Source organism: Cucurbita maxima, unplaced genomic scaffold, assembly GCF_002738345.1.
Source record: "Cucurbita maxima cultivar Rimu unplaced genomic scaffold, Cmax_1.0 Cma_Scf00068, whole genome shotgun sequence".
NCBI lineage: Eukaryota > Viridiplantae > Streptophyta > Magnoliopsida > Cucurbitales > Cucurbitaceae > Cucurbita > Cucurbita maxima.
In genome coordinates this window covers 91575-108005 of record NW_019272084.1, presented here as the reverse complement: position 1 = coordinate 108005, position 16431 = coordinate 91575, and the positions used below count along the sequence as shown (strand labels likewise).

Genomic DNA, 16431 nt, shown 5'->3' with positions numbered 1-16431 from the left:
TTTTGGGTCATTACATATTGTCTCCAAGATCGTAAACGGTGGACCACTGCCAGCATTTCTTTCTTGAATGCTGCGTACCTTCTTTCTGCATTGTTTAGCTTCTGGCTCTCGTATGCAATGGGGTGTCCCTCCTATAGTAGGACACCCCTAGGGCAAAGTATGAGACATCCTTCTCGACTTCGAAAGGTTTCGTCACATCGGCAATCCCTAAAACTAGCCCTTCCATCATGGCGTTTTAAGGTCGTCAAAGGCTTCTTGACACTTTGAAGTCCATCTCCACTTATTTTCCTTCTTTAGTAGTTCGGTCAAGGGCTCTGCACGCTTTGAGAATCCTTCCACGAATCGCCAATAGTAATTTGCCAACCCAAGGAAAGAGCGCACTTTTGTCACTAAGGAGGGGGTCTTCCACTTCTTGATGACTTTGACTTTCTCCTCTTCCATACCTACCTTGCCTGCTTCTATTATGTGTCCAAGGAAGTTGAATCGTTGTTGTTTAAACGCGCATTTTTTCTCTCTTCACATATAGTTGGTGTTCTCTCAGCTTTTCGAAAACTAACCGTAGGTGGTGTTCATGCTCTTCCACGGTGGAGTTGTAGACCACTATGTCATCAAAATAGACTACCACGAACTTATTGAGATACTCGTGGAAGACTTGGTTCATCAAGATGCAGAATGTGGCCAAGGCATTAGTTAACCCAAAAGGCATCACTAGAAATTCAAAGGCCCCATATCTAGTGACGCAAGTCGTTTTGGGCACATCTCCCTCAACAATCCTAACTTGATAATACCCTAACCTTAGGTTGAGTTTCAAGAAATACTTTGCATCATGTAGTCGATCGAACAAGTCGGTAATGATGAAGAGAGGGTATTTATTCATGACAGTGATTTTGTTTAGGGCACGATAGTCCATTCTAGGCGAAGACTCCCATCCTTCTTCTTCTAAAATAACATTAGGGCTCCGTGTAGAAAAAAAATTTCTCTCATACCAACTAGTAGAAATTAAAAGCTGCTCCGATACTAACTTGTAGAAAATGAACGCTCGCTCTGAAACTAACTCGTTTAGATAACTCTCACGAAAACTTTGAAGGGAGTGTCGAAGGGGAGAGACATGGAGACAAAGAATTCTCAAAAGTCTTTTTCTATTACATTTTCTGCACTGCTTTTTTTTTTCTTATTGCTCCATGATTCTTGCTCTACTTGTTCTATTACAATTGTTCCATGATTCTAGCTCTACTTGTTCTCCTATTAAAATTAGAAATAAGGCCTATTTATAAGTTCTCCTATTAAAATTAGAAATAAGGCCTATTTATAAGTTTTACTAATGCACCCATAATCTCTCCCTTCCTAAAGTACATTTGGCTCTGAATGAATTTGAAAAACCAAAATTAATAATAACCCCTTTTTCTCTCTCTCATTTAAGTTTACACTTTTTTTTTTTTTTTTTCCTCTCTCATTTAAGTTTATTTTCAACACTCGGTAGGGGGCTTTCGCAGGTCTAATGAATCCGGTAGTGAGTAGTTCATTCAGATACTTTCGTATCTCTGCTAACTCGGGTGGAGCCATTCTATAAGCATTCTTTACCGGGGGTTTCATCCCCAGTATCAGTTCAATCTCGTGGTCGATGCCTCGACGAGGTGGTAAGGTTTTTGGTAGACTCTCTAGCATTACTTTGTAGTACTCTTCTAGTACACGCTATATTTCTAAAGGAACAATGTCAACCGTTCTTTCAGTTTCCACCATTGGAATGGCTATAAATGTTGGTTCATTACGTGTAAGACCACGTTTAATTTGGAGAGCCGAAATCATCTTGATTCCATCGAACTGTTTGATTCTTGTCTAAACAACAGTTGGAGTTGACCCTATTATGATTAGGCAATTGGCCAAGGGTACGGGGATCACCTTATGTTCCAAAAGGAATTCCATCCTGAGTACCACATCAAAGTCATCCATTTTGACGATTACAAAGTCCATTAAGCTACTCCATGTTCCCAACCAACTTAAGTGTCGTCTTCCTCGCTATTCCAAGAATTGGCAAGGCCACAGAGTTGACGGCCTTCATCTTTCCTCAGTCTCGATGCCATTTGATGTTCAACCGATTTGCTTTCGTCTCGGTCATGAAGTTGTGGGTGGCTCCTGAATCGACCATCGTATTCTTGGCCAACTTGTGATTCACCCACGCTTCCACATACATGAGATCTTTTTCAATCAGCTCTCTTTGTTCCCTTGTCTTCTTTTGAAGTGCGGATAGGAACTTCAGGGCTCCCATCTAGGGTGTTTCTAGTTCAGCACTTTCTCGGCTTCTTTGCCCTTGGATTCAACCGCATCTGTGTCTAATGTGGCTTGAATCGCTTGTAGTGACGCCCTCTTTGGACATTCCTACACCCTATGGTTCCCTTTACATAGGAAACAACAAAGAGGTGATCGATTGATTGTGAGGCCCTTTGCCTAAGACGCCAGTCCCTTGTTAGGGTTGTCTTGTCTCAACTCCTCCGATCCTCAGTTTGTCTCCTCCTCCCATTCTGAAGGGATTAGAGGTGTGGTTGTTATTACCTCCACTTGAGGAGGCTTAGTTTCGCCTTGTCTCTTGGGACTGTTCGTTGTTCAAGTTGAATAGTCGCTTGGCCATAGCATAGGCCGTGGAGAGATCTTCTATGTCATGTTCATATAGTTTAGACTTCGCTCATGGCTTCAGTCCTTCTTTGAACTAGAAGATCTTATCTAGCTTAGACATCTGCCGAATGTTTAACATGAGTAACGAGAACTATTTGACCTATTCTCAAATGCTACTCGTGTGTTTAAGGTCACGTAATTTCTTTTTGGCCATGATCTCAACATTTTTTGGGAAGAATTTAGACCAAAGCTTCTGTTTTAGTCTTTCCCAAGTGTCTATTGTGCATCGGCCCTCTTGGATGTCCACATACTTCAACCGCCACCACAATTTCGCATCTTCAGCTAGATGCATGGTGGCCACAGTAATCTTTTTTTCCTATGTCTCAGTGTCCGTTGCTTTAAAGTACTACTCAAGGTCAAAGATGTAGTTCTCTAAGGCCTTGACATCCCGAGCCCTGGAGAAGGGCTTGGGTTCAGGAAGTTTAACCCTGTTGGGTCGCGTTGTCCCCCGGGTAGGGGTTTGGTTCTCCACTGCCCTTACGACAACGTTTACTCTAGCACTTATGTCCGCCATTTCTACTCTGACTACGTCGAAGGCTGCCTTCACATCTTCAGATAGTTCGGTGACCATTTGAAACATTGCTTTTTGGGAGCTATCTAGTCTATGGACTCGCTCTTCAATCAGGCCAGCAGAGCCTGTCGAGCTGTCTCCTCACTCGAAACCACCATTCTTTGTTATTTTTGTTTCTAGGTTTTACATTTGATACATTCTATAGTACATTTTGAGGCATTTCATGTCTACCAGGCGTAGTCATGACATCGCCGAAACGTCATACTCTTAAAGAAAACAAGAAAGAAATAATATAACATGAAAGTGGTAAAAGAAAGCAATAAAGAAAGCAATAAAGTAGTACAAGCCAAAAGGTTCCGGCGTGTCACAGGTGTCACGATCATGCTCGTCCAAGGCATGTTGCCCATGGCTGCATGTCCATGACAAGTCCAACCCTTTATGTCTTTTCTTATTCTAGTGTTTTACTTTTATATTTCTAGGAAGTATGACGTTTCAGAAATATCATGTCTAAGCCTGTCAGACATGAAATGCCTCAAAATGTACTATTGGGGAATACAACTAGTTGTCAATTTCTCCCTACCCAAGGTTATATACTGTAAGCCATTGTTATTTCTCTCTTGCTTGCTTATATAACGTCTCTTTCAAAAATCTCTCTTTGCCCCCGCTTTCTAAAACCTTCTCTTAAAATCGAGGCCAAAGGCTCGAGCATACGTCGCTTGGCCATAGGCGACGTAAGAACGAATTGGCTTAGCTCACTTGTCGTTGGAAAATGAGTGTTGCAGAATCGCAAGTCCGCTTCCATTTGACAAGGAATTCACGAATCGTCCGTACAGGTCTTCCTATCTTTCTAACCCTGTCGGCTAGGATCTCCTCTACTTCTTTGGTTTCTTTTTGTTTCAGACCGATGCTCGGTCTTGTGATTGAATTTCGTTGGTCGTCGTCGGGGTCAAGGTGGTAGGGCTTCAAGTTGCTCACATGAATTACTGGGTGGATTTTCATCCATGCAGGTAGTGCAACTCGGTAGGAGGTAGCCCCGATCTTTTTAAGGACTTCAACCAGGCCTTCATATTTTCGAACTAGTCTCTGGTTCTTTCGGCTACAAAATCTGATCTATTCTGGTTTCAGCTTGATGAGAACTTGATCTTCTGTTCGGAATTGAAGGGGGCGACGCTTCTTGTCTGCCCACTTTTTCATATGCCTGGAAGCCTTCTCTAAATATGCCCAGGCTATATCTGTTGCCTGCTTCCATTCTCTTGTGAAGTTTTGAGCTTGAGGGCTTTTTCCTGCATAAGGATGATCAATAATATGGGGTAAGGCCGGTTGTCGTTCACTTACAATTTCGAAGAGACTTTTTTCCCATAGATGAGCTTGTTTGACAATTGAAGCAAAATTGGTCGACATCTAATAGTTGTATCCAGTTCTTTTGGCAAGCGTCGACGAAGTGACGTAAGTATTCTTCGAGCAAGCAATTGAACCGTTCTGTCTGTCCATCGGTTTGAGGGTGATAACTCGAGGAGATGTTTAAGGTTGTTTCCAAGAAGGCGAATAACTCAGTCCAGAATGTCCCAATGAATCTACCATCCCTATCACTTATGATGCTCGACGGAATGCCCCATAACTTTACAATGTGTTTGAAAAATAGTTGGGCTGTGAGTTCAGCCAAGCATAATTTGGGAGTGGGGATGATGCATTTATAAATTTATTGGATAGTTACAAATATGACAAATAATTTGGCTTCTCATTAATTGTGACACCTTTGCAAATAAAAAGTCACCAACTTTCTATTACATCATTAACAACGACATGATAAAAAGACTGAAAAATATATAATAGTGTTTTGTCAATTCTATCTTATAGAATGTTTTATTATTTTTATTATAATAGAAAATCAATATAGAATTGGTATCTAAAAACACCTAATTGTTATTATATATAGTAAGAGGTTGAGAGACCAATGAAACAGATGTTGTTACATTGCATAGTTCTTTAGTTGACCCAAACAATTAAGATTAAACATCCATTTTTAAAAAGTAACCAGTTGGAAAAATTAGGGTTTTTTCCGTTAAAATCTTCCCATCCCTCTTTAAGTTAAAACAAAAATAAAATCATATTGGCAAAGAAACTTTTTTTTAATTTAATAATTTTAAAAATGAGAGATGGAACCGTCAATCATTAAAATGACAATTAGTGTCTTATCTTATAAGGTAGACTTAAATTTAAAAGTGTTAGCACGAGACAGAGTTAAATGATGATTAGATTCGATTAAATTTACCTACATGATATACCTAATTAAAAATGGTTAAACCATATAAAAACAATAATGGTTAAATAGAACAAGAATAAAGTTTTACTTGATAAGTTAAAATTAGAGTCACAAAGGGTAAGTATTAACCTATAAATATCACTCCACACTTCTCCTATTTTCCTATCACTTGCTTCCTTTTTCTCTCTCTCATGCTTATCATGAACACTTGTATCATTAAGTTTTCTTTGTCTCTTCTGGTAATCTTACATGTTTTTCTTTCCCTTCAACTTTTTTTTTAACCATGCCTCAGCTGCTGAATTAACATTCAATATTGTTACTCTCGGAGCTAAGCTTGATGAAAAGTCCGATGCCTCGCCTGTGCTTCAAACGGCATGGGCTAAGGCCTGTGACTCATCTGAACCAGCCACTATTTACATTCCCGAGGGTATATTCTTCGTTCGAAGTGTGAGATTTAATGGGCCTTGTAAGAACAATGCTATTACTGTTCTCATTGATGGAACTCTTGTGGCTTCCTCGGACATTCAAGTTTTAGCTAATTCTAGTTCTTGGATTTTGTTTAATCACATAAATGGGCTTTCCATCACTGGCGGTATTATTGATGGGCAAGGAACTCCCCTATGAAATTGTAAACACTCAAGGAAGAGTTGCCCCATTGTAGCCCGGGTATGCAGAATTTGAGTTGGCTCCATATAAAAAAAATTTGAAAATTTTTCTTTAACGGAAAGTTGAATGAAAATAACTGGATTAATTAGGGTTTAGAGTTTAATTACAAATTATTTTAAATTTTTACTAATTATCTCTTTTGATTGTTTTGAATTGATAGAGTCTTCAAATAAATGATGGAAAGAATGTGAACATCAATGGATTATCTTCAATTAACAGCCAATTGTTCAGCATTGTAATGAATCGGTGCCAAAACGTGCATATGACAGAAGTGAATGTCTTAGCTGCAGGCGATAGTCCAAACACTGATGGCATCCATGTGCGACAATCATCAGATGTGACCATCCTCAACTCAAACATTGAAAACGGTGACGACTGCATCTCTATCGGTCCATGGACATCCAACATGTGGATTGAAAGTATTACATGTGGACCTGGACATGGAATTAGGTAACTAGAGATAGATTAGGATGAACATGTTTAGAAATGTTTTTTAAAGGGTTTAAATAAATTTGTCACATTAATCTTGAGAAGATAATCTAAACGTTAAATTAATTTTGAATGGTTAAAATATATTCTAAAGTTATTTTGAACGTGAGAAAAATGATTTAAATTATTTTAAAATTATTTTGGATAAAAATAGTTATATCATATATTAGATTAGAGTGAGGAAATTAAAGGTTAGAAAACATTTGATATTTTGTTGAATGTGTTTGTAGCATTGGGAGCTTAGGGATGGCATTCACAAGGACTCGGAATGGAGTAAGGATTAAGTCTTGGGGAAGACCAAGCAATGGATTCGCTACAAACTCATTTTCAACACATTATTATGAATAATGTGAAAAACCCAATCATAATTGATCAAAATTACTGTCGTGGTCAAGTATATTTCCTCATTAATCTCATACATTGTTAATTTTTTTCTAATTATATTTAAACTTAAATTTGATGAATACAATTTAAATTTTAAATTTTATAAATAATTGATTTATTTTATCTTTAATTGTTTGAAATTTGTTTGTGTTTAAGATGGGTGCTAAATTATTAGTATTATTTTTTGGTACATTAAATTACTTTTATAGGTAATAATTTAGGGATGCTATTACTTTGATGTCTTAAAGTGGTAGGAAGCTTTTATGATTTTATTTTTTTAATTTATCCAAAATATCTAATATCATTGGAGATAATTGCTCTAACTTATAATATACTATCTAGAAAATCTAAGACTATGCTTGATTTATATCTTATTATTTAATTCCTAATTTATATTTGGTTTTAGAATATAGTTTCATTGTTCTTCTTTATTTTAATAGGATTCTGGAGTTAAAGTTAGCGAAGTAACATACGAAGACATCAAGGGAACTTCAGCCACTGAAATAGCAATCAATTTTGATTGTAGTCCAACAAATCATTGCACTGGATTAAGCTTGATAGACATAAAGCTAACTTACCAGAATCACATCGCTAAAGCTTCATGTAAAAATGCTGAAGGAACTACCTTTGGATGTCAATCACATGTGGGATAATATTAAACTTTAAATAAAATAATCAAAGTTATTATTAAAATTAAACAATTAATTACGAGGCTTTAGGGCATAAATCTTAACACTCTCGACCACCTAGATATTCTGACATTTTCTCCATTGTTTATGTTACCCTAGTTTATTTGAGATGCCTAGATCATAAATTGTAGCATCATGGTATCTACTTATTCCAACACTTTTTCTTAGCATGCCTTTCCTTATAAGGAAGTTGAGCAGAGTCGGTCTCAGTCAAGGCTCTACCTACTCTACCATTTCGTATAGTACCACTTCAGGTTTTAGGATCCATAATCTATCATCATGCAATAGACTCCAAGTTATTAGGTATTGTAACCAATTGTATCCTAATTAGTTTAAAAGACAGTAATTGACATATGCATATAATTTACCTAAGGAGTGAGATCATGCCTACTAACCTTACAACTTACATACCTTATCAAGCCGAGGTGAGCTTAAGTCAAGCTGCAGGCACTCACGGTCATGCTTGTCCAAGGCGTATTGCCTACGGTCGTGTGTCAGATGTCCCAATCATGCTTGTTCATGACGTGTCTGTTCACAACTGCATGCCCATTCCAAACCCCTTTACTTACTTTCAAGTTAGATAGACATTTACTATTATTGTTGTGTTAGTACTGGGGTTTATGACCTGTCAACAAAATCATGTCTACACCCGTCAGGGCTAAAATGCCTCAAAATGTACTATAAGGTATGTGACTAGTCATCAATTCTTACTATTCAGGTTATATGCTATCAAAGTTGTGGTTGTTGCTTATTTTCTTTTAGCCTATACTACTTTTTTTAAAAAAAAAAAAAAAGATCAATGCATTTCCTTCCTCACGATTTCTAAAACACTTTATTTCAAACATGGCCAAGGTTCAATCAAACGTCTGAATTGTATTTGACTTGTGATTTTCACATGAATGACTTGTTCACTGGGTTACAATAAGTGTCGCATAATCGCTATCCCGCTGCCACAATAGTGCGATTGTGATAAGTAGTATCAAAGTGAAGTTGGCTCCTTAAATTGTAGAACACAAATATGTCTGCTGCAAAAGAACTGGGCAAGTCCCAGACTAATCAATTGGTAGAGATAAAAAATTAGTTACTCTACCTAACTGAAATTCCGAATGAATTGGGGCTTTTAAAAGCTCGCATAAATTTTATTTTCACTAAAGCTGGTAGGTTGCCTTGAGAAACTAATGTCCATGTATTAATGGTTAGGGTCAAGGCCCCAAAAGTCAATGCCACAAGTCTAGTGGCTCAAGTGGGGATAGCTCGATGGGCTCTATTGCTTGGATGGAAGAACATATCAAGGGCTTAGACAATACTAAACAAGCGATCGTTCAGATTGTCTAAAAATATCTAAAATTTTGAGAGTAGCTTTTGAAGTGGTTAGAGATGAAGTGGTGGATTTGTGCACTAGACAAGTCCTCACCATGAGAGAAGTGGAGAATCAAACCCCAGTTTAAGTTGTAGTCCAATTCAACTAGATAAAGGTTCCATAGCCCAAGCCTTTTTATGGGGTTCGAGATGCCAAGGCTCTAGAGAACTTTATCTTTGACCTCAAATAGAACTTTCAAGCCAAAAATGTCGTAGCATACGAAGTGAAAATTACATTGACAAAAATTCATCTAGTCGATGATGCAAAGTTTTGGTGGAGATCCAAGTACATCAACATTCAAGATGGTTGATGTATTGTGGACACTTGGGAGAGCTTAATGCAAGAACTCTTCTCTTAGTTCTTCCTAGAGAGTATCGAGATAATCACAAGAAGAAAGTTTGATTTGATTACCCTGCACAATGGATCCATCCTATGGGTGGGCATTGATCTTTTGGGTAGTCAGTGAAGCAAGCATGTACAGCACAACCTTAGGTGACTACGTGACCTGTGGGACAGGCCCACCTAAGAGAGAGTTCTTTGAGGTAGCACCTCAACATCGGACATTGGTTATCGCTATGTATGCTCCCAAGTCTGTGAACAACAAGAGCCTTCCACCTAGAACTTAGAATAAGACCTTTGGTCACGTGTATAAGGATTGAGACTTGATAACTCTAAACAGACAAGCAAAATATTCACGAAATAAAACAAACAGAATTTAAAACATATTAGACGACATATTTATATTATTTCAAAATAAAAAGTTCATACATAACTTATTAAGATACAAGCATGACTGTGACATCCTCCTATGACATCCTCCCCCCAACTTAATTAGTTGAAGTCCCTTTCTTCGAACTCTACAAATCTGAGGTCCGACTATCTTCAAGTCGTCAGCAAATTCTTGACTGATTTCTTCGTGCAACCTCCAAGATTTTGGTCCACCGAATTTGTGTGAGAAACCGCCATCTCCCTCCTTATCACCCTCATCTTGACGAAAAATCGACGTTCCAAGCAACAAAGTCCGAATACTACACTCAAGGCTTCTTACGTTTCCAAGCATGACTGTGACATCCTTCCCCCAACTTAATTAGTTGAAGTCCCTGTCAACCATCTTATTTCTTCAAACTCTATAATCTGAGTTGTCTTCAAGTCGTCAACACATTCCCGACTGATTTCTACATGCCCCCTCCAAGATTTTGGTCCACAGAACTTGTGTGAGAAACTTGTTGGGTTTTATGTCCTAAAACTCATAGTTTGTAAACAAAGACATATTCTATTTTCAATAAAGTTATTATTGATGTTTATTCAGTAAAGATTGTTATTGAATAAAGTGAACCTTACGATTATTAATCTAAATTCAATAAACTAAGAACACTCTGGCTATAGTATGATTACTTGAACTATATGTAGAGACATAAAAGTGGATCAAGTTAAAGTATATAGTCAAAATGATCTATAGTATAAGGATAAGGCTGAGTACCTTATTCTGGGAACAATATGGATGTGGCCCACTTTTGTATATGATATAAACAATGTGATCACTAAATTGTACATGTGGAGACATGTGAGTGGGGGTGTTCTATGCAATGAGTATTGCATAAGATCGGACCATGAAGAAAATCACTCTCTCTTTATAATGTCGTTTACTGTTGAGACTGATTTTCTTTTCATTCGATGACCTAGGTAACTCGATCTTAATCCTGAGCTAACCATGAACTCCTGTTCATGTCGGGACAGGACTGGTAGAGGTTCTAGTAGTTCCGCAATTTTGTTTCGTTCAACCTTGTCTTGTTGGCAGATAAGATAGGTCTTTGTGAACTATATTACATTGTTGTGGAGGTTCGACCAATAGTACCCCTTTTTGGAGGGTATAGGTTCTCTGCCATCCGTTGTGGCCCGCCCATGTGTGTTGTGGCATTATTTTAGTAGGAGTCTCCTCAAGTTCCCCGAACAGGGGACGTAGAGACAATTTCCTTTGGTGAAGAGTAAATTGTCTTCGACCCAAAACTAGCGAGTCTTCCCCTCTCTGGATAACTGCATGATGGCCTGAGCGGCCGGGCCTTTGGCTAGATGTTCCTCGATACTTTCCCGTATTGTTCCACTCAACTTACTTGCTTGTAGATGAGCTAACATGCACAGAGCCGCATGCTCGCTCTTTCGACTTAGAGCGTCTGCAGCTTGGTTTGCTTTACCTTGCCTGTGTTCGAACTGGAAGTCAAATTCGGCCACACATTCCTGCCAATGCGCTTGCTTTGACGATAACTTGAGTTGATTAAAGAAGTGACATATGAAGCTGTTGTTAGTCTTGACTACAAATTTGACTCTGACATATGGAGCTGTTGTCTTTCTTGACTACAAATTTGACTTCGAGGAGGTATTGTGTAATAGCCTAAAAATAAATAAACAAATAAATAAATAATTTTTTATTTATAAAAAATAGTTAAAATAATAATAATAATAAATAAATAAAAAAAAAAAAAAAAAAAACTTTCCCCACTTCTCTCCACTAACCTCTCATCCATTCCCACAATTTTTTCTCCTCAACCCATCCTTAAGCTAGAAAGAATTGTCAGATACAAAAAATGAGAATGGCCTTTACCAAGTTGAGATTCACCGTAGGTTTACGTGAAGATAGATCTGATCAATAAGGTATATATTAAATCTTCATTTTCTTTTATCCTATTTTTTTTTAGAAATCACCACCAATTATAATTAGATTTTCATTGAATTATTACAATGGTCTAGCTTTGAGTTAGAAACTAAATGTAATTCATTTATACGATTCTAGTAAATCATCATAAGATTAGTAATATTAGATTAAATTTTTGTCAGATTAGATTAAATTTTTGTCAGATTAGATTAAATTTTTGTCAGATTAGATTAAATTTTTGTCAGATTAGATTAAATTTTTATTAGTAGCCAAAGAATAGATTAAAGACAGAATGACCAATAAAACTTCTGAATAGGAAATACTGAGATAAGGAAAGATTTGGAATTGGAAACAAAGATCCACTAGAAATTTGGAATACATGATAACAGAATTAAAAGGAAACAGATAAAAAAAAGGAAGATTAGAGAATTAAAAACCACAAACTAAATATAGAGGGAAAGGTAAATAAGATTTTTAATAAAAATATAGTTATAGATATATAACATTTAAAGACTTTTAACAATGAACCAATGTAAAGTAGACAAATAATGTTGTAGAGTTCAAACCTGAAACTGATGTCATGGGCTCATATAGGTTGACTCGGATTTCAAAGGACGAAATCGAACTTTAATTAAAGATATATTCGTGACAACGACTTAAGCTAGCCAGGTAAGTGACCATACTATCGGCATGGTTATGTTTGATGTTACTCAGTGGTAGATCGACTACTCTACATGGGGATCCATCTTATGGTCAGATGTTGATCACGCGAGTGGGTCAAGGTCTCCTGCATGATGGGTCCGTCCTGTGGAAGGACGTTGACCATGCAGTGACTAGTTCTAGCTGGGTTGTACGAGGGGTACATGTAGTTATGAGGGAGCACCTCATCCTCAAACACTAAAATACCGCTTCAAAGGTTAAGTTCTTCCTCCCCGATCTGTGTACTGAGAGTATTGAAACTCTAGGGTCTAGAGTATAGTTGGTGGTTCTCTCCTAAACTTGGATGCGATTAAGAGCCTACAAGTAGATTGCTTACTGAGTATATTTTTATACTCACCCTATTTTTCCTTCTTTTTTTCAGGTACCGGTCGAAGTGGGGAGGAAAGTGGACCAGCGGTGTGCGAACTAGCTAGTGAGCCCACACTCGAACTTATGGGCTGTGTGTAGAGTATATGATACACGTTCAAAATTACCCGTTAGGACAACACTGTAGGGAAAACGGAATGAAAGATAGATCTTATCTTCTCATTGCATGTGATTGTTTCATTTAACCCCAATAGTGGGGTCACTTACTGAGTATTTCTTTAAATACTCAAGCCATGTGCTACTACATTTTTCCGGTTAAGGCCCATTCTTGTACGGCTGACGACGGCATCCCAACTCGAGACCATGGCACATGCATAGGATAGTGGTATTTATTTTCTTAGACTTAGGCTAGAATAAAATGTTTTTAACATAAACTTTTATTCATTTTATTTAGTCTTTTATTGTGTCGTTTTAAAGATGTTTTCGAAACACATAAGTCCATAACTGTGTTTTAAGATAAAGGTTATGTTTTATGGAATTTAAATGAAGTCTTTCGCATTCAATGTTTATGGTACGTATACAGTAGCGACCTTAAATTAAGTAGAAATTTTTGGGTCATTACATATTGTCTCCAAGATCGTAAACGGTGGACCACTGCCAGCATTTCTTTCTTGAATGCTGCGTACCTTCTTTCTGCATTGTTTAGCTTCTGGCTCTCGTATGCAATGGGGTGTCCCTCCTATAGTAGGACACCCCTAGGGCAAAGTATGAGACATCCTTCTCGACTTCGAAAGGTTTCGTCACATCGGCAATCCCTAAAACTAGCCCTTCCATCATGGCGTTTTAAGGTCGTCAAAGGCTTCTTGACACTTTGAAGTCCATCTCCACTTATTTTCCTTCTTTAGTAGTTCGGTCAAGGGCTCTGCACGCTTTGAGAATCCTTCCACGAATCGCCAATAGTAATTTGCCAACCCAAGGAAAGAGCGCACTTTTGTCACTAAGGAGGGGGTCTTCCACTTCTTGATGACTTTGACTTTCTCCTCTTCCATACCTACCTTGCCTGCTTCTATTATGTGTCCAAGGAAGTTGAATCGTTGTTGTTTAAACGCGCATTTTTTCTCTCTTCACATATAGTTGGTGTTCTCTCAGCTTTTCGAAAACTAACCGTAGGTGGTGTTCATGCTCTTCCACGGTGGAGTTGTAGACCACTATGTCATCAAAATAGACTACCACGAACTTATTGAGATACTCGTGGAAGACTTGGTTCATCAAGATGCAGAATGTGGCCAAGGTATTAGTTAACCCAAAAGGCATCACTAGAAATTCAAAGGCCCCATATCTAGTGACGCAAGTCGTTTTGGGCACATCTCCCTCAACAATCCTAACTTGATAATACCCTAACCTTAGGTTGAGTTTCAAGAAATACTTTGCATCATGTAGTCGATCGAACAAGTCAGTAATGATGAAGAGAGGGTATTTATTCATGACAGTGATTTTGTTTAGGGCACGATAGTCCATTCTAGGCGAAGACTCCCATCCTTCTTCTTCTAAAATAACATTAGGGCTCCGTGTAGAAAAAAAATTTCTCTCATACCAACTAGTAGAAATTAAAAGCTGCTCCGATACTAACTTGTAGAAAATGAACGCTCGCTCTGAAACTAACTCGTTTAGATAACTCTCACGAAAACTTTGAAGGGAGTGTCGAAGGGGAGAGACATGGAGACAAAGAATTCTCAAAAGTCTTTTTCTATTACATTTTCTGCACTGCTTTTTTTTTTCTTATTGCTCCATGATTCTTGCTCTACTTGTTCTATTACAATTGTTCCATGATTCTAGCTCTACTTGTTCTCCTATTAAAATTAGAAATAAGGCCTATTTATAAGTTCTCCTATTAAAATTAGAAATAAGGCCTATTTATAAGTTTTACTAATGCACCCATAATCTCTCCCTTCCTAAAGTACATTTGGCTCTGAATGAATTTGAAAAACCAAAATTAATAATAACCCCTTTTTCTCTCTCTCATTTAAGTTTACACTTCTTTTTTTTTTTTTTCCTCTCTCATTTAAGTTTATTTTCAACACTCGGTAGGGGGCTTTCGCAGGTCTAATGAATCCGGTAGTGAGTAGTTCATTCAGATACTTTCGTATCTCTGCTAACTCGGGTGGAGCCATTCTATAAGCATTCTTTACCGGGGGTTTCATCCCCAGTATCAGTTCAATCTCGTGGTCGATGCCTCGACGAGGTGGTAAGGTTTTTGGTAGACTCTCTAGCATTACTTTGTAGTACTCTTCTAGTACACGCTATATTTCTAAAGGAACAATGTCAACCGTTCTTTCAGTTTCCACCATTGGAATGGCTATAAATGTTGGTTCATTACGTGTAAGACCACGTTTAATTTGGAGAGCCGAAATCATCTTGATTCCATCGAACTGTTTGATTCTTGTCTAAACAACAGTTGGAGTTGACCCTATTATGATTAGGCAATTGGCCAAGGGTACGGGGATCACCTTATGTTCCAAAAGGAATTCCATCCTGAGTACCACATCAAAGTCATCCATTTTGACGATTACAAAGTCCATTAAGCTACTCCATGTTCCCAACCAACTTAAGTGTCGTCTTCCTCGCTATTCCAAGAATTGGCAAGGCCACAGAGTTGACGGCCTTCATCTTTCCTCAGTCTCGATGCCATTTGATGTTCAACCGATTTGCTTTCGTCTCGGTCATGAAGTTGTGGGTGGCTCCTGAATCGACCATCGTATTCTTGGCCAACTTGTGATTCACCCACGCTTCCACATACATGAGATCTTTTTCAATCAGCTCTCTTTGTTCCCTTGTCTTCTTTTGAAGTGCGGATAGGAACTTCAGGGCTCCCATCTAGGGTGTTTCTAGTTCAGCACTTTCTCGGCTTCTTTGCCCTTGGATTCAACCGCATCTGTGTCTAATGTGGCTTGAATCGCTTGTAGTGACGCCCTCTTTGGACATTCCTACACCCTATGGTTCCCTTTACATAGGAAACAACAAAGAGGTGATCGATTGATTGTGAGGCCCTTTGCCTAAGACGCCAGTCCCTTGTTAGGGTTGTCTTGTCTCAACTCCTCCGATCCTCAGTTTGTCTCCTCCTCCCATTCTGAAGGGATTAGAGGTGTGGTTGTTATTACCTCCACTTGAGGAGGCTTAGTTTCGCCTTGTCTCTTGGGACTGTTCGTTGTTCAAGTTGAATAGTCGCTTGGCCATAGCATAGGCCGTGGAGAGATCTTCTATGTCATGTTCATATAGTTTAGACTTCGCTCATGGCTTCAGTCCTTCTTTGAACTAGAAGATCTTATCTAGCTTAGACATCTGCCGAATGTTTAACATGAGTAACGAGAACTATTTGACCTATTCTCAAATGCTACTCGTGTGTTTAAGGTCACGTAATTTCTTTTTGGCCATGATCTCAACATTTTTTGGGAAGAATTTAGACCAAAGCTTCTGTTTTAGTCTTTCCCAAGTGTCTATTGTGCATCGGCCCTCTTGGATGTCCACATACTTCAACCGCCACCACAATTTCGCATCTTCAGCTAGATGCATGGTGGCCACAGTAATCTTTTTTTCCTATGTCTCAGTGTCCGTTGCTTTAAAGTACTACTCAAGGTCAAAGATGTAGTTCTCTAAGGCCTTGACATCCCGAGCCCTGGAGAAGGGCTTGGATTCAGGAAGTTTAACCCTGTTGGGTCGCGTTGT

General features: G+C 38.3%; 1 pseudogene; it reads left to right on the top strand.

Moving 5' to 3' along the window:
- The first annotated feature begins 5693 nt into the window (after nucleotides 1-5693).
- LOC111472209 lies at nucleotides 5694-15453 on the top strand (annotated as a pseudogene).
- The last annotated feature ends 978 nt before the right edge of the window (nucleotides 15454-16431 follow it).